Source organism: Ictidomys tridecemlineatus, chromosome 6, assembly GCF_052094955.1.
Source record: "Ictidomys tridecemlineatus isolate mIctTri1 chromosome 6, mIctTri1.hap1, whole genome shotgun sequence".
NCBI classification, from domain to species: domain Eukaryota; kingdom Metazoa; phylum Chordata; class Mammalia; order Rodentia; family Sciuridae; genus Ictidomys; species Ictidomys tridecemlineatus.
The window spans coordinates 119,615,966-119,641,136 of NC_135482.1; the positions used below are offsets into that span (position 1 = coordinate 119,615,966).

General features: G+C 41.8%; 1 protein-coding gene across 6 annotated transcripts in view; it reads left to right on the forward strand.

The window, feature by feature from the left end:
• Positions 1 to 25,171, forward strand: part of Spata13 (spermatogenesis associated 13) — a 331,833-nt gene that overhangs the window by 65,665 nt on the left and 240,997 nt on the right. Inside the window, exon 1 of one of the 6 annotated variants that reach the window (XM_078015683.1) lies at positions 13,506 to 13,527. The exons of the other annotated variants lie outside the window; for them this stretch is intronic. The gene's annotated coding sequence lies outside the window, so the exon portion shown is untranslated. Of the gene's footprint in view, positions 1 to 13,505; positions 13,528 to 25,171 lie in introns of those variants that run through there. 6 annotated transcript variants of the gene reach the window in all.

A 25,171-nucleotide genomic window follows, 5' to 3' on the forward strand; every position in this document is an offset into this window, starting at 1 on the left:
TGTATTATTTTGGGACTGGTAACTTACCCATCCAGACTCAGACAAGAATTTTTTTTTTCAGACAAGAATTTTTTTATTCAGACAAGAATTTTCAGAGACACGAAAACAATGCCTTAATTTTTCTTATGAACATCGATGTGGTAGTATCCCTGTATCGCTCTTTTAAGGTCTTCAGGGAATAGTCCGAGAAGGGCAATAGCTGGGTCAAATGCTGGTTCCATTCCCAGCTTTCCCAGGAATCTCCATACTGCTTTCCAAATTGGCCGCACCAGTTTGCAGTCCCACCAGCAATGTACAAGAGTACCCTTTTCCCCACATCCTCACCAGCACTTGTTGTTGTTTGACTTCATAATGGCTGCCAATCTTACTGGAGTGAGATGGTATCTTAGGGTGGTTTTGATTTGCATTTCTTTGACTGCTAGAGATGGTGAGCATTTTTTCATGTATTTGTTGATTGATCTTAATTTTTCTTGATGGCTGTTTAAAACCTGACTGGAAACTTCATATTTTCAGAAACGGATTCTTGTGTGGGCCATGAGTAGAAATTTACAAGAGATTTTTCAAATATCAATGAACTCAAAAAGGAAAAGTTATTATGGATTGTACATATGCTTAGAACATAAACATCTTAAAAATGAATGGCACAGCTTCTCGTGATCTGACAGAGGCACCTGCATAGCTTTGCCCATGCTGGGAATTTCTGAATAACAGGAACCCTGTGCTTAGAGGCTGCCTTGATGTGTGCAAAGGGGAGGCATAGAGGAGGATGTGAAGAAACCCACAAAAAGGGGTTAGCTTTCTATTACTATCATAAAATACCTGAGACAATCAACTTTTAAAGAGTGAAGGTCTATTTTGACTCATGGTTTCAGAAGTTTTAGTCCGTGATCTATTGACCCCATTACTTCTGGACCTGTGACAAGGTAGTGGACCAAGTCTTTATTGCATGGGCCTTGGGAGGACATTCTAGTTTCAAACTATATAGCAAAGGATCACTTCAAGGACACCATGAAGTGCCAGAAAGCTCCAGCACTCCCATCAAACCCCCAGCAACCATACTGGTCTAACCCCAGACCGCTAGCCAGGAAAAGAGGAAAAATCATTTTGGCTTGATTTAAATAGAACTTCAAATCCATTTTGTAATCATCTTGGATAGATAAATGTCAAATGTAATAAAACTAGCATGATTCAAATGAGTTTGTAAGTAGGTGGTTTTCCACAAATAATTGCTAAGCTACTATCAGAAGTGGGACATCAGAAACATCAGCTGGTAGGAAAGCCAAGTCGTCTAGTCAGTTAGCATTCAGTACTTAAAGAAATATCAGCTCACCCAGAGAGAACTTTCCAATTCAGTGTTAAGGAAACTTGTATGATAGCACAAGGATCACAATGCGAACAGAACACGAAATAATGGTGCTAATTTCTTTCCTTTTTTTTTTTTTTTTTTGGTGGTGCTGGAGATTGAACCCAAGGCCTTGTGCATGTGAGGAAAGCACTCTATCAACTGAGCTATATCTCCAAAATCCCACTAATTTCTTATCATAAGATGTTTTCTAGCATCTAAAAAAAATAAGTAGATTTAGCTAACTACATTTCAGAAAGTAGTTATGATGACTATGATTTTACATTAACAATTCATTTTTTATGAACAACAGTTTTAAATCTATATGTCAAGAGAGGAAATATTGGCCTATTTTATTTTACATAGTCTTTGAGAGTTAGATCAAGAAATCTAGAGTCTCCAGCAGTCTGGAGGGTGTATTTTATATATGTAAGATACAGGTATATTTCTATATCTATGTCTATCTATCTATCTATCTATCTAATGAAGCACCTGTTTTCGCTGTACTATACATTTTTATAATACTCAATTTATATATTTTTGTTATTGTTATGAAATTATTTCCCCAGATCCTTTCTCCTGCTGCAGTATTACATAGGTTGTTACATATTCCTCCATTCATTGTCAACACAACATCATGTAGTTATCACAGACTCAGTAAGAGGGCCAAGGTTCCAATCCTGGATGTCTTTTTCTATTCGTGTTATCATAGGCAAGCTGTGTACCTCAGTAGATGGAGACCAGTTATAGTACTTATCTTCCAGAGCTGTTATGGGGAAAAATGAGTTTATGCATTCAATGGTCTTAGGACAGTGCCTGGCACACCTTCAGCAATCATTCATTCAAATGATGTACTGCATACCAAGGGTTAATAAGTGGGATAGCATCAAATCAAAAAGTTTCTGTGCTGCAAAGAAAACAATTAAGAATGTGAAGAGAGGACCTACAGAAAGAGAGAAAATCTTTGCTAGCTATTCTTCTGGCAGAGGATTAATATCTAGAGTATATAAAGAACTCAAAAAATTTAACACCAAAAAATCAAGTAACCCAATTAATAAATGGAAAAATGAAGTAAACAGATGCTTCTCAGAAGAACAAATACAAATAGCCAACGAACATTTAAAAATGTTCAACATTATCAGCAACTGGGGAAATGCAAATCAAAAGTACCCTGAGATTTCATCTTACACCAGTCAGAATGTCAGTCATCTATTTGCATTCTAGCAAATAGTAAAAAATACTGGAGAGGATGTGGAGAAAAATGAACAACTTTATATTGTTGGTGGGATTTGTAAATTAATAAAACCACTATGGAAATTAGTATAGAAGCTCCTCAAAATACTAGGCATGGAACCACCATATGACCCAGCTATACCAACTCTTGGTATTTATCCTGAAGAATTCAAGTCATCATATATGCATACCCATGTTTATAGCAGCACAGTTCACAGTAGCCAAACTATGGAACCAGCCCCATTCATCAATGGATGAATGGATTAAAAAAATGTGGTAAAAATACACAATGGAGTTTTATGCAGTCATGAAGAAAAATGAAATTATGTCATTTGCAGGAAAATGGATGGAACTAGAGACTATTGTGTTAAGTGAAATAAGCCACAGCTAGAAGACCAAGTGTTGAATGTTTTCTCTCATATGTGGAAGCTAGAGTGGAAAAAGGAAAAGAAGGGGGAATCAAAGGAAATCAAATGGAGATCAGTAGTGGAAAGCAATCAGCAGGTGAGAGGAAGGGAGAAAGGGCAAAGTGCTGGGGAGTGATGTTGACCAAATTATATCGTTACATTGTGTGCATGTAAGAATATGTAATAACAAGTCCCCTCATTATGTACCACTATAATGCAACAGTAAAAAAATGTGGAAAGGGAGGAAAAAGATGTATTATGTGGCTGCTCCCCTTGAAGGCACAGGGAGATCTATGAGAGAAAGTCAAAAAGAGATCATGAAATGCCCCTCCTCTGTTGTCTTGTGATCTCAGCACTTGATGTGACAGCATCCCAGTTCCATGTTATTGAACCTTCACTCTGGGGACACGGTGACAAAGGGCTGTAGGATGAACAAAGGCAAGTTGCTGGCAACACTACATTAATGCCTCCTATACCCCACCAGCCTGAGCTCCTCTCTCACCCGCCCTGCTCTGACTTTCACACCTGGTGACACACTGGACGTTTGTTCTTATTTCTCTTTGCACAATTATGATGCTGTGTAAATTGTTACTGCTGTCAGTGAAGCCATACCCAGAACCTTACCTAGGATGACACCTTTCTTTGAGGTGGGGGGGAGGACCGGGGATTGAACTCAGGGGTACTTGACCACTGAGCCACATCCCCAGCCCTATTTTGTATTTTATTTAGAGGCAGGGTTTCACTGAGTTGCTTATCACCTTGCTTTTGATGAGGCTGGCTTTGAACTTGCAATCCTCCTGCCTCAGCCTCCTGAGCCACTAAGATTACAGGCAAGTGCCCACCCCCCCCAGCCAAATCATAAGGAGAAGGGAGAGTCCAACAAAGAAAACTGAACAACTCACCGTAGCATTGTTTAGGTAGCAGATTAGAATAACAATGGCAATAGCAAACTCACCAGGCCCCAAGCACTGTGTAAATCCATTTATTACAGATGGTCCCCAATTTGATGGGGTTCCACTTAGGTATTTTCATTTTATGATGGCTCAAAAGCAATACATATTCAGTTTTGCATGTGGATCCTTCCCAGGGTAGTGATAAGCAGTCCCATCCTCTCTCGTGATGCTGGGCAGTGGCGGGACCAGAGCTCCCAGGCAGCCCTGCCATTGAGGGAAAATGAGTGACACTCTCACTGTGCTGTCTTGTCAGGGCTTTTGTTTTTTTGTTTTGGATTCAAGTACTGCATACATTACCTGAGATGGTCAATGCTTGAGTATACAATAGGTCTGTGTTAGCTGATTCTGACCACCTGTAGGCTAATGGAAGTGACCTGAGCAGGTTCAAAGGAGGCTCTGCTAAGCTAGGATGCTCGTTAGGTCAGGAATATCACATGCATTTTCCACTTGTGATATTTTCAATTTACAATGTATTTAATCAGGATATGCCCCTGCGCTAAGCCAAGGAGCATGTGTACAACAACTCCTTAATCCTCACCACAGGTCTTTAAATTGGTAAATCTGTATCTGAGTGTCACAGTTGAGGAAATGGAGGCCAAATAGAAGGGATTTAACCCTCTACCTTGTGTGACCATTGCACCCTGGGCGAAAGCAAGAGCTACCTGGTATTTAAAGTCATCATTGATGACACAATTAGATCCTAGCAGAGGACATAACCAACTTAAAAACTTTCTTTGTTTGAAACTCATGGCTTGGAAAATGCCTACAGAATTATAAATTTCCAAATTTTTAAATTTGGTAAGAGATGGCAAGCGAAGAACAATTCAAGAGAATTGGCTCATTGCTCTTTTTGATGATGTATGTTGAGGGGCAGCATGTTCATTGTTCAGCATATAATGTAACAAAATTTATTTTCAAACAAATTTTTTTTTGTTCAGAACGTCTTCGGCCTCACCCACCTTGTAAAAGGTCCCTGCTTAGCCTCTGGACGCCCATCTTAAGTGAGAGTCGCCATTTTAAGGAAAAAGTCTCTCTTTCCCACCCAAGGGCCTTTCTGAGAAAGGCTCACCACTCCCTCATACCAACCCCACCCTTAACCACCCCCCCTACTCTCCCTGCATTAGGACCTGCCTGGCTCTCATTCCTGAGCCTGCCCCATAAAAGTCCCAGAACCCAAGCCTGTATGCCTCTCTCTCTCCTATAGACAGATGGCCTTTATTTGTCAGCTCTGACAAATAAACTTTGTGTGTATCTCTGCCTGGTCTCCGTCTTTAATTTCTCGCTTACCCGTCTCTCATTCCTCAGTTTCCCTTCACCTTGTTTTTTAAAAAGCATCCTTCTTGGACGGCCCTGTATTTGTTTGCCTCAGGGGTACACTGTGGTGGACCTGTGAGCTCCCAGGGCCAGGGCGAAGGGCCATGTATTGTTGTAACCACCGCCCAGCACAGTCGGTGGACCTGGGGGTGTCAGGAAAAGCTTGTCTTAGATCTGTACAGAAAATCCTTCTCACAGAGTGGCTACTCCTTTTGTTGTCCACTTGATTGCTGGACTCATTTACCACACTTGAATCTAAATGGATTTGGGCTGTTTTCAAAAGTGTGATTCATCTTCAAAAGATAATGATTTGGCACTGCTAAGTCACTTAATCTAGCACTTCAGTTTCTGAGGAGGAATCAATCCCCAGAGGATGAAGGCCGGGAACATTTTTTGGGAGTATTTTATGCTAAGGATGGGTACTTTTATTCTCATCATCTCATTTAATTCTCTCATTAGTTCTATAAGTTAATTATTATTTCCATTTTTTAACTGAAGAAACTGAGATTCAGAAAGGACAAGTAGCTAGCTCAAAGTCCCACAGGCAGCTAGTATATTTCAGAACTAATATTTAACTTGGGTACTTTTGACTCAAGAGCCTACCTTCAGGGGCTGTGGTGCAGCTCAGTGGGAAAGCCTGTGCTCAGCAAGCATGAGGCTATGGGTTCAAGGCCAAGCAACAGAAAAAAAAAAATTAAAAATAAAAACCTATTTTCTATTGTTGTTTTCTTGAAGAGAAGGTCAGGAGATGTTATGAGCAGTGGAAATGTCACTGGGAGGAGACAGAACTCATCAAAGCAAGCATTCTGGAGGTGAATACACTCATTTGCACATATAAATCCTAACAGGTTTGTTTACCTCTCAGATTGCTTCACTGTGACCTTTGGCACATTAGAGTTTCTTAATGCAGATGCTATTCTGTGAAGACTTATAGGTTTTCAGAGCCCCACGCCCACTTCTCATGGTCTCAATGCTCCTGACTGAGCACGAACCCAAATCCTACAGGCCTGGATAAGTCTGGGTCTTGTTTTTCCCTCCCACCCTGGGGGTGCTCCACCACTGAGCTACAACAGCCCTCTTTATTTTTTGAGACAGGGTCTGGTTGAGTTGCTTGCCCAGAGAGGCAAGTTTTGATCCTTGTGTCCCATCTCCTGAAATTTCTGGGATCACAGATGCAGGCCACCAGGCCTGGAAAGAGAGACGGGGATTTGCAGGCTATCCCCTTCCGCTCCCTTGCCTGCCTGGTTCTTCCTCATGGTGCTAACCCCTGGCCCCAGCTCTGTTCCCCTAGGCAGGCACTTGGTTTTATTCACATCTGTGTCCTCATTGTTATACCACCGTCTGGCACATTCAGAGGAGAAATGAGTGAGTGGTCATAATTCTTTTCTCGATTGACAAATAAAAATTGTGTAGACTTACGATGCACTGCGTGTTGTTTTAAAATGTATATGATTGTGGAGTTGCCAAATTGGATGCCTTCTTTTTTACTTATTGGATAATCATAACTCTTGATCTGTGCCCAGATATAAACCCTGGAGTATATTCTGGAGGTGAATAGACTCACTTGCACATATAAATCCTAACAGGTTTGTTTACCTCTCAGATTGCTTCACTGTGACCTTTGGCACATTAGAGTTTCTTAATGCAGAAACTCCTCCGGGACCCCACATCCATCCAGGTTCCTTCTCCCCTCTCCTGAGCACCTCAGCTTCCTTCCCTCCCAAACAATTCTGCCTCACCCTCTGGAATCCTTGACACAGGAAAAACAGATTTTCCTCATCACCACCGAGTGTTCTTCCACCTCCTCGCCTGAACTGAACTCTGGCTGTCACCCAAGGACACAGCTTCCCTGAAGCCGCTGCAGGGAGGGCAACTCCTTCTCCCATATCCTCTGCAGCTTGGGGTCAGGAAGAGGGGTCAGCTTTCCTCATGCTTTTGTTTCACTCTTTATAAAAAACAAAACAAAAACCTGCTTTCTACTGTGCATAGCATCTGATTATGAAGCAACCTTCTCCCCTGGGTTGCCGTCCTGAATCTGCATCCTCTTGAATCTGTGTCCTCATTACCTACTTCATGTTCAAAGATCTGGGCACCCAGCTCTGGGAAGCTCACAGGGTGACGTCTTCAACAACCTCGGGTCTCAGTGGTCTGCCTGACTCCTCTCCCATCTGTGTGAGCTCCAAACTCTCTGATGACTACACCTGGAGCTTTCTGTGCCCGAGAACTGCTATGCCCCACAGTGATCCCCTCAGTCACCCTACTCTGATCATGACCTCAGGCCCTTCCAGCACGTTCTCTTGTTAATGTCCACTGCACCTATTGCTCAGCCTCTTCAGGCTGTTCTACTTCCAGATGCTTTCCTAAAATTAGCTCTCCCATCATAGATAATTGAAAGAGTTGCAAGGCTCACAGAGCCTCAGCATAATAATATACAACAAAAAACTATTGGAAATGGCTAGAGTCTTGTGGTTCTATCAAGCCCATACCTTATGATTTAGTGACTGAATTACATTCAAATTGATGACAATTAAGGGGAAAAAATAGTCACCTCACAGTGGAGAAACCCAGCTGCAATAAATTGAATGTTTACATCTCCCCCAAATTCACAAGTTGAAATCCTGACCACAAAAGTGAGGATATGAGGGTGGGGCCCTCATCAGCAGGATTTGTGTCCTCTTAAGACGCCAGGGCAGGGGCTGTAGCTCAGTGGCAAAACGCTTGCCTCAAATGGGTGAGGCACTGGGTTCTATCCTCAGCACCACATAAAACATAAATAAAGATATTGTCTGTTTACCTACAACTAAAAAAATTTTTTTAAATAAATAAATAGACGGAACCTCAACAACTCCCTTGCCAGACAACTCACTGAGAAGAGAAGTGAGAAGATAATCATCTGTGAACAAGGAAGTGAGTGCTCAGCAGACATCAGATCTGCTGGCACCTTGATCTTGGACTTCAAAGTCTCCAGAACTGTGAGCAATAATAAATTTAAAAGCTTCTTGACAGCAAAGGAGATAATCAAGAACATGAACAGAGAGCCTACAGAAAGGGAGAAAATCTTTGCCACCTGCACCTCAGATACAGCATTAATTTCCAGGATATACAAATAACCCAAAAAATTTAACAACAACAACAACAAAATAACCCAATCAATAAGTGGGCAAAGGAACTAAACAGACACTTCTCAAAAGAAGAAATACAAGTAGTCAACAAATATATGAAAAAGTATTCAATATCTCTAGTCATTGAATAAATGCAAATTAAACCATACTGAGATTTCATGACAATTATCAAGTACAAGTAATAATAAATGTTGGCAAGAATGTGGGGAAAAGGGTACACTCAAAAATTGCTGGTGGGACTGCAATTTGGTGCAACAACTCTGGAAAGCAGTATGGAGATTCCCAAAAAACTAGGAATGGAACCACCATTTGACCCAGTTATCCCAGTCTTCGGTACATATCCATAGGATTTTAAATCAGCATACTACAGTGACGCAGTCACTAACAGCACAATTCACAATAACTAAGCTATTCAACCAACCTACCCATCAAAAGATGAGTGGATAAAGAAATTCTAGCATATATACACAATGGAGTAATACTCAACCATAAAGAAGAATGATTTTATGACATTTGCTGGTGGATGGATGAAACCGAAGACTATCATGCTAAGTGAAATAGCACACTCTCCAAAAGTCAAAGGTCAATATGTGGAAGCGAATCCAAAACAAGGGGAAGATTAAAAAAAAAAAGAAGAAGATCAGAGGATTAGACAAATGGAATGAAGAGAAGGGAGAGGGACGCGATAGGGAAAGTCAATGGACTGAATCTGACCTAACTTTCCTATGTCCATATATGTGTATACCACAGTGAGTCTCACCGTCATGTACATCCACAAGACACAATTAAAAAAAAGAAAAACTATAAGTAAATAGCAGAAAGAGCAGTAGAGTAGAGAGAAGGGAAGAGGAGGTGGGAAGAAGGGAGGGGAAGAGGAAATACTGGGGACTGAATTAGAAAAAATTATATTCCATGCTTTTATAATTGTGTCATGTGTCTATTGTCATGTATAAGTTAAAATAACCAATAAAAAATAAAAAAAGAACTGTGAGCAATAAATTTACATTGGTGTTAAGTCACCCAGTCTGTGATCCTTTGTTGTAACAGTGGGAAATTACTGACACATGGGCAGACACCACCTTCATCTTTGATGAAAGTTAACATCACTGACGTTGTCGTAGGCCATCACAGATCCCCTGACAAAGTCAAGGAGAACATTTTAATCCCTGGGTTATTTTTTCAAAAATCCCAATCCCAACCTAATTATGAGAAAAACATCACACAAACCCAAATTGAATGAAATTCTGTGAAGAACTTAAGTAGTACTTCCCAAAATTGTCATGAAAAACATGGAAAGTCCACTGGCTACATCTGTGATTCAATTAATAGTAATGTGTCCATCTCAGGTTCATGGATGTGACCCATGCATCCATAGTAATGAAAGATATTAATGACAGGGGAAATTGGGTAGGGGATAAGTAGGAGCTCTCTCTATATATAAAATATGTATTTTTATTCTAAAATGAAAGTTTATTTACAAAAATGAAGATGTAAAGATCCCCTTCTGCTGATCTCAAATAACTCTTTTGTCATCATTTATGTCAGGGAAGAGAAATTTATAAGGTATCTTCATACAAAGCCCAGCTGCATATTCTTAACCCTGTATACCATACTGAACCACAGAGCAAAACCTGCAGAAGGAACTGAAACTGTACTCTGGTTGGAGATTCAGAAAGGCCAGAATCACCAGGAGAATCCTTTCATCCATCCACCTACTCATTCAATGATATTGACAATCTACTTCATACCAGGCACTGTGTGAAATGCTGTAGAGAAAACAAACAAAAAAAGTCCTTGCATCTGAAGGTCACAGCCGAGTAAAGAAGATTAACAGGTACCCAGAACATACTTGGCAATAGGATAGTGTTCTGATGCTGTATTATAGAGCATAGAGAAGCAAAACTGAAATGGGAATATCTTGGGTTAGTCAACTTTTTGTTTCTATAACAAAATACCTGAGATAATCAACTTATAGGAAAGAAGGTTTATTTGGCTTACAGTTCTAGAGGTTTCCGTCCATGAATGACTCTGTGAATTTTAGGCCCATGGCAAGGCAGCACGTCATAGTGGGGGTGGGAGGGCCATTTGATGATGGAGCAAAGCTGCTCACATCATGGCCAAAATCGGAGACAGAAGGAGAGAGAAAGGAAGAGATCAGGATTCCAAGTCTCTTTTCAAGGTCATTTCGGGTCACTGGGGGAATGACCTACAGTCTCCCAGCAGGCCCCACCTCTTGGAGTTTTCACCACCTCCCTCATGCCAGCCTCGGCCTGGGGAGGCATTCCAGATCCACACTAGAGCAATTTAAAGAACAGCCTACTCAGGCTCTCACAAGTCCTACCACAGTCGGATCACACCTCCCAGGTGTATTATATGATTTCTAACATTTTATAATTTTATTAGGATGCTGTACTCTGCTGCAGGCTGGACGGCGGGGGCCGCGTGAGCCTTGGCTCCGCTCCTGCCCGATGCTGTTTTCACCTGCCGCCTTCCTGCTGGGCGCTTTCGCGGGTCGCTGTCAGTGCACGCCGGCTTGCGATCCTGCAACCCGGCTGAGCACAAAAACACAAGCCAGATGGAACTGAAACAAAGTTTTATTTTGTGAGGGGCCGTGTGCGTCCCCCTAACAAGCCGGTCCACACACACGTGTGTCCCTACCGGACACGGAGGGCTCCACTTCCCCCGGAACACCCTCCTACCATCCTTCCCCAACCAATGGGAACTCTCCGGGAGTCTTGTAACTTGAGTCCCCAAATGGGCCTGAGTGAACAGTAGGAGCCCAATTTCCATATGAATGTAATACTTTTGCAGTGGCTCCTAGCAGTACTCATCAGGGGGGTGTCTGATCATGGTACATAAATTATATTAATGGTAACTGTGCAGGGAAGGAAATGTTTGAGGCAGTAATTCAGCAACCAAGAGCTATCTGTTCAGCCTATGGCGACCTCTGAAATCCCTCAGCATGCTGAGCTTCAGAGCAAGGGTGCTCTGCATATGGGGTAGATATGGGGTACCGGGTGAGAGGCAGAGTGTGCCCTGAGGGGGATGAGCCTCCTTACGTAACAGGTTCTAGAAAGGAATTATGGAGCTTTGGGAATACAGTCCCCGGTAACTCTGAATCTCAGCCTTACCTTTGAGCAAGTCTTACCTCAGTGAAGCACTTAGAACTCAAATGACCACTCAAAACAGCATGGAATGTAAAGCATTAGCAAGGCTCATGGCATTGGATAACAAAAACATGCACCCCACACAGGACTCGGGGAGAGGCTGTTTTGCTAGTGTTTGGCCACATATCTGCCCTGAACCAATGGGACTCAGACCTGGTGAGCCTAGGTCTGAGCCTTGGGACTATTGGTTTATTGTGATGGTTAAAGTTATTTATTTGGGTGGTGCTTGGGATTGAACCCAGGGCCTTGTGCATGTAAGGCAATCACTCTACCCCCTGAGCCCTGTGATGGTTAGATTTTATGTGTCAACTTGACTGGTCTATGAGGTATCTGGATATTTAGTCAGACATTACTCTATGTGTTTCTTTAAAAAAAAAAAATTTGAGTTGGAGTCTTGCTCTGTGGCCCAGGTTGATCTTGAAAGTCTGCCCTCCAGTGATCCTCTCTCCTCAGACTCCTGAGTGCTGGGGTTATAGTTATCATGCATCACAGCACTTAGCTTATTCTGTGTGTTTTTGTGAGAATGTTTTGGATGACATTCACATTTTTGATCCAGTAAACAAACAAAGCAGATTGTCCTCTCTAATGTGAATGGACCCCCTCCCATCCATCAAAGGCCTGAAGAGAACAAAAAGGTCAACACCCCACCTCACCCCAGATCCTCCTGTGAGAGAAAATATTCCTGTCTGATGACCTTTGTTATGGTTTGGATGGGAGGGCTGCCCACAAAGCTCTGTGTTAAAGCATGGATATTCAGAGGTGAAATGACTGGACTGGGAGAGCTGTGACCTAGTCAGTCCGTCCTAGTTTGAGTGGTGTGCGTGGGTGCTAAGTGTGGGCAGGTGGGGCGTGGCTGGAGGAGGTGGGTCACTGGCCTGCCCTGGAAGGGGTCTCTTCCCTGCAGCCCCAGCCTGCCCCCCTACTCTCTGCTTCCTGATTGCCATGGGCAGAGCAGTGCTTCTCTGCTGTGCCCTCCCACCACTGGGCCCAGAGCAATGGACACGGTCCACCCTGGACGGAACCTCTGAAACTTAGAATCAATATAAACTTTTCCTCCTCTGAGTTGTTCTTGCCAGGTATTTTGGTCACAAAAATGAAGAAAAGCTGACTGACTCATCTTTTAAGCTGGGACCTTGAGTTTTTTCTCGCCTTCGGACTTAAACTGAAATATCCGCTTTTCTTGGATCTTAACCTACCCAGAGCAACACTATCTTTCTCCTGATTTTCAGACCTTCAGACTGAGCCTGGAATCAAACCAGAACTCCCCTGGAGTCCAGCTGGCCAGCTCACCTGCAGGTCTCCGGAATGTGTCAGCCCCCATAATCATGTGAGCCCATGCCTTACACCTGCCTACCAATCTACCACCTACTGGTTCTGTTTCTCTGGCAAAAAAAACTGACTAGTATTTTTATGGTTCAGAGATGATTATTAGTACAATAAGGAAATGAAAAAATACTCAGAAAACTCATGATTAAGTCCAGTCCTAAATGGCTTGAACCTGGGCTATCGTTCCTCTATAGAAGGGAGGCCAGCATCTCAGTAGATTCCCAAGCCTGGAATTCCTACTGGGAAGATTGGAATGCAGGGCAGCCAGGTTAAAGGGCAGGCAGCCACATGCTGGGTGGACTGATGCAGAAGCTAGCTGGAGCTCAGCCTGCTGTGGTGCACTCCAGTGAATGGAACCTAAGAGGAAGAAGAGGACGCCTCCATTATTGGAGCAAGGCATTGGAGAGAGAGCCTCTATCTGTGTCATTGAATTTAATCCTCAAAGAAACCCGTGAGGTGGAGCTGATGTCCAGTATGTCTGGATGGGGAGGCCAAGGTTTCGAAATGAAGTGCTTTGCCCCATATACGCAATCGCTTCTCGGAGGTGGATCTAATAAAACTGGCACTCGGAGTTGGAAAGCCTGATCTGACTCAGCCCTCGGAGATCTGCAGCTGATTGTGTGGTGTCTTACTGTGTGAACAGGTTACCCTGCGCTGTGTCAGGTCAGATTTAAGACTCTTTTTTTGGATTGTTGATGCTAATTTTTTTGTTGTTGTTGTTCTCTGTGTGATAGCAAGGAGGTGATTCTTGGCATTGTTACTCACTTTGCTTTCTGTTTGTATGCCTGAAAACTCTGTTTGTATGTTAATAAAAACTTTTTAACATTGCAAGATTTTAAGGAATTTTGGAGTTAGAGGATTCTCTCCATGGGCACTTTTGGACAGCTGACCCTGGGTGTTCTAGTAGCCTTAGGACTTAATGAAATGAGGATTGGAAGCTAGTCATCACAGGTTATTGCTGATTTTGTGGTAATTGAGAATGTAACAAGTACTTTCTATATCAAGAATTCAATTCATGTGCCCTCTTCTCAATGTTTATAGAAAATAAAAGAAGTGCATATGGCCAATCGAGGATACTAAGGAGAGTTTATTGAAGAAAGTATAAAATTGAGAACAAAAATGTGTGAGGAAAAAAAAAGTTGTTCTCTATCACAGAGAAAATGCCTTCTTGGAATCATAGGAAAAGGCTGTAACTAACCCAAACTAAACCAATACATCTAGAATGACTAAAACCCCCAAAGCATTGCCCAAAATGTTGTCTCTCATTTATGAAGTACCCATTTGCAAAACTACATTGAAACTGTCTTTACAATTTGCATGCCCGGATAAACTCGATGGAGCCTTTGCAGAAAGGTAAATGAAAAACCAAGTGCATATATGAACGGGGCACGTTGATGACTAATGTTCAGTTGGATCCTAGGTGCGCTGATCTCTACAGTGTGTATTTATCTTGGGGGCTGGACATCAGTTGCCCAGTTCTACTAGGGCTTCTGTTGCAACTTCTGCCTATCCCTGGTAAGGTTTGAACATGATTTTTACCCTCTGAATCTCAAATTGAAAGTTGATCCTCATAATGAGAATTAAGAGTCTGGACCTTTAAGAGGTGCTTAGGGCTTGGAACATATCACTGGATAAGCGGGACCTATTCTATGTGGATGTTAGTAGGCCAAGGAGTGGACTGTAGTGGATATTTGTCAATTTCTGCTTCTACTTTTTGCCCTTCTAATTTTTTTAAAGTGTATTTATTAATGAATTTAAAAATCGCATGATGAACCTGTTGCATATATACTTATATTTTATTAGGGCATTATAGTTAAGTTTATACATAAGTGCATGAATCCATTCATGCAATTAGTGTGTTAATGGGTACATGGGTTACTCAAGTGGGTCTGCTTTAAAAACCAGTTTGGGTAGGCCTCACGTGTTCCCTGCCATGCAATGCCTTGTGTTACCTTGGGACTCTGCCAAAAACAAGGTCATTGCCAAATGCGGCCCCTAAATCTTGGACAAAACTGTGAGACAAAATAAACCTCTTTTATTTATAATTTACCCAGTCTGCAATATTGTGTTATAGCAATAAAAAATGGGCTAAGTCAATTCCTTCACTCTTTCCCTTAGAGAGGAATTTCAGGATGTGGTTGTTAGATTTGTTGCCTTCCCAACTTCCTCTCCTACTTGTGCATCCCAGCCCCCTGGATTCTACGTCCTTTTCCCATGATTCAGTTGAACTTGTGTTCTGGAACATCACCAGTGATTGCTGGCCAAACTGGAGACACTTTTCTTTCCCAGTCCTAGTGCTCTGCTCCCGTCATGCTCTGGGAAGCTCTCGTCCCTTGGCATCACTTTTCTCCCAGTTCTTTTAATTTCTGATGACTCTTCCTCAGTGTCTGTTTTGGGCCCCTTTTGTTTTACTGTTCCATCAAGCGTCATCCAGGGTTGAATTCTGGACCCTCTCAAGGAAGGCTAAACCTAGTGTACGAAGGATCCTCCACCCATTTGTCCCAACCACAGCAACTCCTGAGCTCCGGATTTACATTTCCCTTTAGCATTTCAAACTGGACTGTCTAACATTGAACCCATTAGTTCTTGTCTCCCTGAATCTGTAGATTTAAGGACCATTGATATTTTTATGATGTCAGGTTTTTCTAAGACCATGGTGAAACTTTTTTTTTTTTTTTGCCATTTTTCTAGAGGAGGTTATGCTGTTAGGTTTAAGTATAGAAATGTGCCCTCCTCATATTCGACCATTTCTCATTACTAAAATGAAATGCCTGACACAGGCCAACTTTATAAAGAGGCTTATTCAGCTTTCGGTTTTGGAGGTTCCAGGGCACAGGCCTGGCCTTGGCTCTCTTCTCTTGAGGACTTGGTTGTATCCTGTCATGGCAGATGGCAATGGTGGGAGGGTGGGAGGGAACAAGTGGTCCCATCTCAACATGGGAAGCCAGAGAGCTGGGTGGGGCCAGGAGCAGGCTTTTCTAACAACTCGTCAGGAGAACTACCAAGGAGTCCTATGAGAACGATTTTTCTCCCTTTGGGGGCAGACACCCTGCCTCCCCCAGCCTAGAACTAGGCCCTACCTGTTCAAGGTTTCATCAGCTCCCACTGAACAAAGGGGACCAAGCTCCTAACCACGGTCCTTGGGGAAAACACACCTTATCCAAACCATAGCACCCCACATCCAAAGTTTCACTTTCTGTTCCTGTGATTACTTGTAATCAGAAAATAATAAATGGTAACTTCTGGGAACAAACAACTCGTCAGTTTAAAGTTGTGTGCCATTCTAAGTAATGTGTCGAAATCACACGATCCTTCTCCATTCTGCCCAAGACATGAAGCATCCCTTTTCCCAGTGCATCCACTCTGTATGTGCTACCTACCTGTTAGTCACTCAGTCGCCATCTCAGTTATCACGTCCACTGTTGCAGTACCACGATGTTGTGTGTCCAAATAACACTGATGTCATAGCCTAATGTTTCATCACAGTGCTGTGTCTTTCACTTCATCACACACATCAAGTAGTCATTTGTATCATCTGACATCATCATAAGAAGGGTGAGTAGAGTGTAAGGAGATATTTTGAGAGCAAGACCATATTCACATGAATTTTATTATAGTAAAGTGTTTTAAATCAATAGTACTAATTATTGTCAATATCTTATTATACCAGATTTATAAATTAAACTTCATCGTAGCTATGTATGTATAGGAGAAATAAAAAGCAAGTTTAGTACTATTTGTGGTTTCAGGCATCTACTGAGGTCTTGGAATATATCACTGGATAAGAAGGACCTATTCTGTGTTGATGTTGGAAGGCCAAGGAGTGGACTGTAGTGGATATTTGTCAAGTTCTGCTTCTACTTTTTGCCCTCCCTTCTATATTTTTAAAGTGTATTTATTAATGAATTTTAAAATCACATGATGAACCTGTTGCGTATATACTTATATTTTATTATGGCATTATTGTTAAGTTTATACATGTACCCAGCATGATTTTTAAAAATCCATTCCTAATTTTCTCCTTTTCCCCATTCCTCCTCTCTCCCTCACGATCTCCTTCTGCTCTACTGATCTTCCCTATATCTTTATGTATCTGACCTCTTCTTATTTCTCCCCTCCTTCTTAATTTGCTCTAGTTTCCACATATAACAGAAAACATTTGACCTTTGGTTTTCCAACTCTGGTTTATTTCAATTAGCATGGAGTTCTCCATTTTCATTCATTTACCAGAAAATGCCATAATTTCATTCTTTCTTATGACTGAGTAAAACTCCATGTGTATGTGTATCTCAATTTCTGAATCCATTCATCTATTGCAAGGCATCTGGGCTGATTCCATAATTTGACTATCATGAATTGTGCTGCTATAAACATTGAGGTGAATGTACTACTATAGTATGCTGATTTTAGTTCTTTTGGATAAATACCCAACAGTGGGATGGCTGGGTCATAAGGTGGTTCCATTCCTAGGTTTTTTTGTTTTTGTTTTTGTTTTTCTTACTACTTTCCAGAGTGGTTATGCTAGTCTGCAGTCCCACCAGCCATGTTTGAGTATATCTTTTTTTCCCATATCCTCATCAGCATTTGTTATTGTCTGTGTTCTTATTAATTGCCATTCTAGCTGAATGTACTTAACATTCTGTTGCACACAAAAGTGGTTAAGATTGTGAATTTTATGTGCATTTTATCCTAAAAAGTGTGGAGGATTAAATACAGTGTGAGATAAGTAGTTTTGATTTGCATTTACCTGATTGCTAGAAATGTTGAACACTTTTTTATGTATTTGTTGGCTATTTATGTCTTTTTTTAAGTTTCCAAACTTATGAATTCCACTGCCCCAAAATAGAAGCCCAGCTTCTTTATCAAGTAGGGCTCAGGCAGATGACTTAGCACTCTACCAGTCAGATTCACCTGTATGAATTTTTGACACATGTTAGAAACTTGAGACAGGAGGTGCCATATGTAATTTATCCTTATGAGTTTGAGTGGTAGCTGAGGAAGGCATCTCTTGGTGGGGTGGGGTGGGGTGGGATCTCTTCTCACACATGTGATTTTGGTATGATGGCAGGAGCAGCTACTGCTGCATCTATATAAATGGTAGCATTTAGGAACTGGTGATATCAATAAAATATAAGTGCCATAAAATTACAGACCTTGTGCTTATTTTACACTCTTTTGTCCCTGTATTGGCTGGATCTCTGCTTAGCATTTGTAGCAAGGGCCCAATTAATTCTTGTTGACTGAAACAATGAATGAATTCATAAATGAATAAGCCTGAGCAATTCAGAATCTTGCAATAGTAAAACTAAAAATAAAGCAAATGTTAATAAATGGGGGAAATCTTTCCATAGTTGCCAAGAGTTTAAATAAACTGAAGAGCTAAGTAGAACTGCTAAATGCTCTCCTGTTTCTAATGACCACACAGTAGCCTGGTACCACCAGCTGTGCTTGCTGATTAGATTAGCCATGATGCTGACATCATTTCTACTTTATAGAACTGGACAAGTTAAAGAGAACATTGCTTGTCCAGCTTTGTAAGTTATGCATTTAGTTCAAAGAAACATGAAGATTGTCAGCTGGAGTTAAAATGAAATGAAAGTTTTTCACTCCGACTTCAAATCAAGTGCCAAAGAGGGCCTGGGTAGGAGGTGCTCTTCCTTCTGCACCAGGCATAAGGACAGTAATGTTTCATGGACCAGTTTTGGGTGAATTTGCCCTCAAATTCATTTGCTGCTTAGCTATCTATTTTTATTGATGTTTCTCTCCCTGTAGAAGAGAAATTTCTAAAGAAGTAAGAATTTCTGTAGAAGACTTGGGACTAAAAATAATTTAGACTAGGAAAAGAATACATAAAAAAAACTAGAAAATAATGTGGAAGAATATGTTGTAAGACCTTCTGTGCTTATCAGTAACTTAAAAATGTGCTGCCTAAAAAAAAAAAAAAAAATGCTGCCTAATTGAACTGACCATTTTCCGCTCATATGGAAACATGTTTTCCCACTCGTAAACAAAAGGACTTTGAAATTCATTGAGACAATTAGCACCATTGGTGTACATTCTTATTGGATAGTTCTTAAATATCTTTGAGTAAAACAAACAAAACAGAGCATTTTTACATGTTTTCTTCATTGAAAAACTGTGACAAATGCAGTATATAAATAAATTATAGTGTATAGATAATTGAGGTGGAAAACTGGGATTCAAAGTATGCTAGAAATTGGATTTTTTTTTTTTTAACTTTGTGGCTCAGAACTAGGAAACCAGTTTGAAGATGTTCAATCAAACTGTTTCCATTCTGTCCTAAATAGAAACATCCTATGGAACTTTTTCTTAAGGAACTAACAAAGAAGAAGGCTACCTACTTGACTAATTCATAGACAGGGAATATGACCAACTAGAAATCATTTCTTTACCTTTCCTCATTGAAGTTGAGTGAAATATAATGTCCATGCTGCTTATGAACAGACCCAACTCGTTGTAGGAAAAGAGTGATCTGTTTTGTGTGCCGGAATATAGTTTATGCCTGATGTTCCATCAGTGAGTGTCAAGACAGCCAAATGAAGATTCAGTAAATCAGTGGCAAAGGATAGCTTCAACTGGACATGGAACAAAGGAATGAAGAAAGAAAATAGGTGCTTCTAGGAGCAATAAAATTTATAGGCTTTTTGTTTTGTTTCTTTATTCTTGTTCTGATACTATTTATGCAAAAGTTAAACAAATCTCCATGTCAACTGAGAAAAATGAACAAAAACAAACCAGCAGAATGGGGGACATGGAAACAGGACATTTAAGATTTTGTGGCTCTGGCTACCCATGGTTTGGGGTGCTACAGCAGTGAATGTGAATTGCAGGAACTGAGGCAATGGGTAACCCCGGGGAGATGGAGGGGGAGAAGGAAAAAGAAAAGAGTTCTGTTTACATGCAGACAAAACAATTGGAGATGTAAAAATGTGACACGTAATCAAAAGGAAGTTGCTCCTCCTTCCCCCAGAAAAGAAGGCAGAAGCCAAGCAGCAAGCAGGCCCAGAGAGCAAGGTTCAAGTGAGGTCCTTCTGAACCACAGACGAGAGAGACTCTCATAGTCCTGGAGGATCCACTGGCCTGTGGACTGGCAAATACCATTACGGCAAAATGACCCCCTTTAACTTTGGTATGTTCCACGAGGACCTTTCAATTAGAAATGGTGAACTCCTTCCCTTTGATTCATAGGTTATTGACAGGACCCTGGGTTCCTTGTCAAGCCACAGCTTTCACTAACTACTGCTGGGTGGTTTTTTTTAACAATGCTATCTCTTGTGGATTAAGAGAAAGGAGACTCATGTCAAGAGAGTGCACCATGTCATCATAGTTGAACTTAATACTAGCCAATAGATTTTTCCACTGTGTAGGCAGTGCCCAATCTCTGAATGGTTTCCATTCCAAAAGTTCTTTGTGGACTTGGAAAGAATTTTCCCACAGGAAACAGAAATAGGAATTAGATTCTCATTCCCAGTCCATAAGAGCTGATTCAATTCACTGTAGACCTGAATTACAGGGACCATATTCTCTGAACCCAAAATTGGGATCCAGATTTGACAAGTACATCTATTCTTCTGGAAGGAAAGAACAAAATGCAAAAAAAAAAAAAAAAAAGAAAGAAAGAACAAAATGCAAAAGTTGGATATGTGCTGGGAGATCCACAATGGACTCTAATGCAGTACTTTAAACACTGCAGTATAAACCCCCACACTGTAGAGAGTCATATTTCTAAGGGAAAATGCATACCTAGCTTCAGTGTTGGTGGTCAGGATTACATTTATCCTACTGCTCTGACCTCCTAATTTGAAGTCTCAGGAGATGACCTCATCAGCCCTCATGAGGACTGGTCTGCTCCAGGCCCTACATTCCTGTCTCCTTGACTGGTCCCACATACCCTTGTCTGCAGGCCCCAAACCATGCAGGCTTTTACGACATCCCAGGCTTGATCTGAGGACCTCTATCCATCACCAACCCTCGTCCTTTCTCCACACTAACTTTGTACACTATTTGCAGACACTGTGAGTTTGTTTTTTTCTTTTTTTTTAAATTTTTATTGTTGGTTGTTCAAAACATTACATAGTTCTTGACAGATCATATTTCACACTTTGATTCAAGTGGGTTATGAACTCCCATTTTTACCCCGTATACAGATTGCGGAATCACATCAGTGACCCATTGATTTACATATTTCCATACTCGTGTCTGTTGTATTCTGCTGCCTTTCCTATCCTCTACTATCCCCCCTCCCCTCCCTCCCCTCCCCTCTTCTCTCTCTACCCCCTCTACTGTAATTCATTCCTCCCCCTTGTATTATTTTTCCCTTTCCCCTCACTTCCTCTTGTATGTAATTTTGTATAACCCTGAGGGTCTCCTTCCATTTCCATGCAGTTTCCCTTCTCTCTCCCTTTCCCTCCCACCTCTCATCCCTTTGTTTTTTTCTTTTAATTGGCACATAAAAACCATACATATTTATTGGACACCATGTGATGTTTTGATACATGTACACATTGCATAATATGCAAATCAGAGTAAGTTTATCTCCTCTTATCATTTTCATGTTTGAATGAAAATATTCAACCTTTTTCTTTCTAGCTTTTTTGCACTTGGAGTGAATTTTCCCTGCAGGAAATATAAATAAGAATTAGAATCTTGTTTCCAGTCTATAAGAGATTTTTATCTTTTATCTATAGTCATCCTAATGTGCAATAGAGAATCAGAACTCAGTATATATTCAAAAGGAATGAACGAAATCGTCATATTGAAGAAGCATCTATACTCCCAGTTTTACTGTGCTCTATTCGCTATTGGCAAGAAATGGAAACAACCTAAGTGCCCATCAACAAATGAATGGATTTAAAATATTGGTATATAGACACCATGAAATACTATTTGGCTAGGAAAGGATGAAATCCTGTCATTTGCAACAACATGGATGGAACTGGAGATCATTATGTAAGTGAATAAGTCAGGCCCAGAGATGTGAATGCCACACGATCCCTCTGACGTGTGGAATTTAAAAAGTTGATCTCACAGAAGTTGAGAGTAGAATAGAGGTTACCAGAGGTTGGGGAGAGTAGGAGGCAGGGAGGGCTGGGGTAAGGTTGCTAATGGGGACTAGTTAGAGTTACCTAGGAAAAATCGGTCCTGGTGTGCCATTGCACTGGGAGTTTTGATGGAGTTCCTTGCTCCCTGCACTTAGTGCCTACTCTCCTGTGGTCCCTGAAGCTTAGTCTCTGTTGGGCACCTCTGTCAGCACTCTGTACAGCAATTGGCCTGCTCACCTGCTCTGTTACCTGCTCTCAACCCTCAGCTGTCCCGGTCTCTGCAAATACCAAAGACCTTCAGCCTGACAGCTCAAGGCCACCCTGATTCTGAACCAAATAGAATCAAAAGAGACAAGACTTGGGAGCCAGACATGCCTTGATTTGAGTTCTGACAGCCATTTAATAGCTGTGGGACTTGACCAAATTTATCAAAATGTTTGAACCCCAGTTTTCTGATGTTTGAAATGGGGATGATAAAAAGAGCTCTACTGTTTTCAGTATGCCAACTACTGAGCTATGCAGGTATGGGCTCAATTAAGCTTCACAATGAACAGTCTGAAGTCAGTGCTAGTATCACTCCATTTTACACATAGGAAACAGATGCATAGGTCCTTTGGGAATTTGTTTAAAGACAGAGTTAAGTATGGGGGGGGAAACCAAGCTTCTAATGCAGTGTATTAGATTTCCTTTTCTTTTACCTTTTTTTTTGTTTGTTATTGGGGATTGAACCCGGGGGGCACTTAACCACTGCGCCAGATCACCATCCCTTTTTAAAAAATATTTTATTTTGAGACAGGGTCTTGCTAAGTTGCTTAGGGTCTAAGTTGCCGAGTCTGGCTTTGAACTTGCGATCCTCCTGCCTCAGTCTCCCAAACTGCTAGGATCACAGGCACGCACCCCGGTGACTGGCTTGTTAGTCAGATTTCTGTCACTGTGACAATAGACTTGAGATGTTCTACTTAAAAGAAGGAAAGACTTATTTTGCTTATGGTTTCAGTCCCTGGTCAGTAGGGCCCTGTGGCCACGCGTGGGCCTGTAGAGGCACAGTGCATCATCCCAGCATGAGGCAGGGGAGGCCTGTCCACATATGCCTTTCTGGAAGCACAGAGGGAGAGAGAGGGGCCAGGCCCAACACCCCTTTAAGGGACCTCCCCCACACACACACAATCTAACTTCCTTCTCTTAAGTCCCCAGCTTCTAAAAGCTCCACCACCTCCCAATAGTGCCACCAACTGATCATCAATCCTTCAAAACATGGGCCTTTGAGGGACCTTTAAGATTCAAACCATCTCGATCAGTGTGACTTCAAATCTGTGCACTTAACCTATAGAAATAACCTGTGAGAGAAATAACCCCTCACCCAGCAGGCAGGAGGTCTCAGGAAGTAACCCATGTCGTTACTGTCAGCAGAGTGCGCGTGCACTCTCTAACTCAGCAGGTGTGTGCAGGAAACCGTTGTCACTCTACTCTCTAAAGCTGTATTCTTAGATCCATGATCTTGAGATCGATTCTCTGTCAGAATAGACGCAGCTTTCCCACCTCCACCCCAAGTCTGCCGTCACATTTGTGTGATGGGGGTTTAGCCCTGGTTTTCTTATTCCTTTTTTTCATTTACCCTTTCATGCAATTATTAAATATCCTCCACGTTCTTACTATTCTGAATACTAAGGACACAATTTTGGAATATGGACATGGCCTCTGCCCTCTCAGTGGTTACCATCTAGTGGGAAAACCAGACCACCAAACCATCCCTTGGCAAATGAGAATGACAACTGGCAAGGCTTCCAGAGGAAGGTGTAAGGTGCTGTCATCCCATCGCTGGATTTAATCTAACCAGAGAATCATGGAGGGCTTTCTGGAGGAAGTGATCTTGACTTGAGAACTGAAGGATGGGTTGGAGGCAGTGGAAACTGGGAAGCATTCCAGGCAGAGAGAACAATGCTCGAAGGCCCCGTGGTGGGAAGGAACATCATGTGCACAAAGCCAGTGTGGCCACAGCAGAAACTGTAGGGTGTGAAAGGAGACTGGGGAGATAGGCAGGGTCCAGACTCCTCCAGGCCTCATGAGCCACCGTGGGGCTTTATCTGTAGGCCAAGCACTTGGGAAAGTGTTGATGGAATCTAAACAGAGGTGTGGTTGAAGAGGGTGACAGGGTCCCAGTCACTGTTTGAAAAGACCACTCTGGCTTCACAATGCGTGACACACTGGAGAGAAAGCAAGATTGCCGATCTGGACTTTTCTGTCTGAAAGACTCTGGCTGAACTCTCCTGGTTGATCCGCTTGCTGATGGCTTTCAGAGAGTCTTATCTAGAAGCTGTAGCTGACGATCCTGATTGGAGAGTAGGTAAATGGGTGGAGGGCTAACAATTCTAATGCTGAGGGATCCTGAGGGTTTGAGGAGGGACCTTCTACCAGGTATGCTGTCCGGTTCTTTCATCAGCCCTAGTTCTTTTTTTGAATTGTACATATTTAATGTCCAGCGTGATGTTTTGATCTACTTACCTTGATATACATACACACAGTGAAGTGATTACTACAGTTAAGCAAGTTAACATCCCCACCATCTCAGATACAGTTAGCCCTCCATATCCACAGTTTCTACATACTCCCATTCAACCAACCACCGATTGAAAATACTCAGGAGGAAAAATAAATGCATCTGTACTGAACACGTAGAGACTTTCTGTCTTGTCATTATTCTCTCAACAAGACAATATAACAATTATTTACATCACACCTGTACCATATTAGGCATTCTAACTCATCTAGAGAAAACTTAAAGTGCATAAGAGTATGTGCCTAGGTGCTGGGCAGGTACTAAGCCATTTTATATAATAGACTTGAGCATCCCTCCCCAGATTTTGGTATCTGCAGGGTGGGATGGGGGTGTTCTGGAACCAATCCCACTGGGATACCAATAGGCAACTTCAATTACTTTTCTTTCTCTCATCTATTTATTTTTTTTTCTCTCTCTCTTTCTCTGCTTTTCTTTCTTTCTCGTTGTTGTAGTAAGAGTACCTAAACTCCACTCTCTGGGCAAATTTCCAGTGTACTCCACTCTATTAACTGCTGTCCGGGAGATCCCTAGACTTGGTCATCCTTCATAACTGCGACTTCACACCTTTGATCTACAGCTCCCCATTTCCTCCTGCCCCTGGAGGCCCTACTCCTAACTTGGGAGTACTCACCTGCTGTTTACAATAAATCACAAAGCCAATCTTGTGTCCCCAGGCAGCATCTGAGGA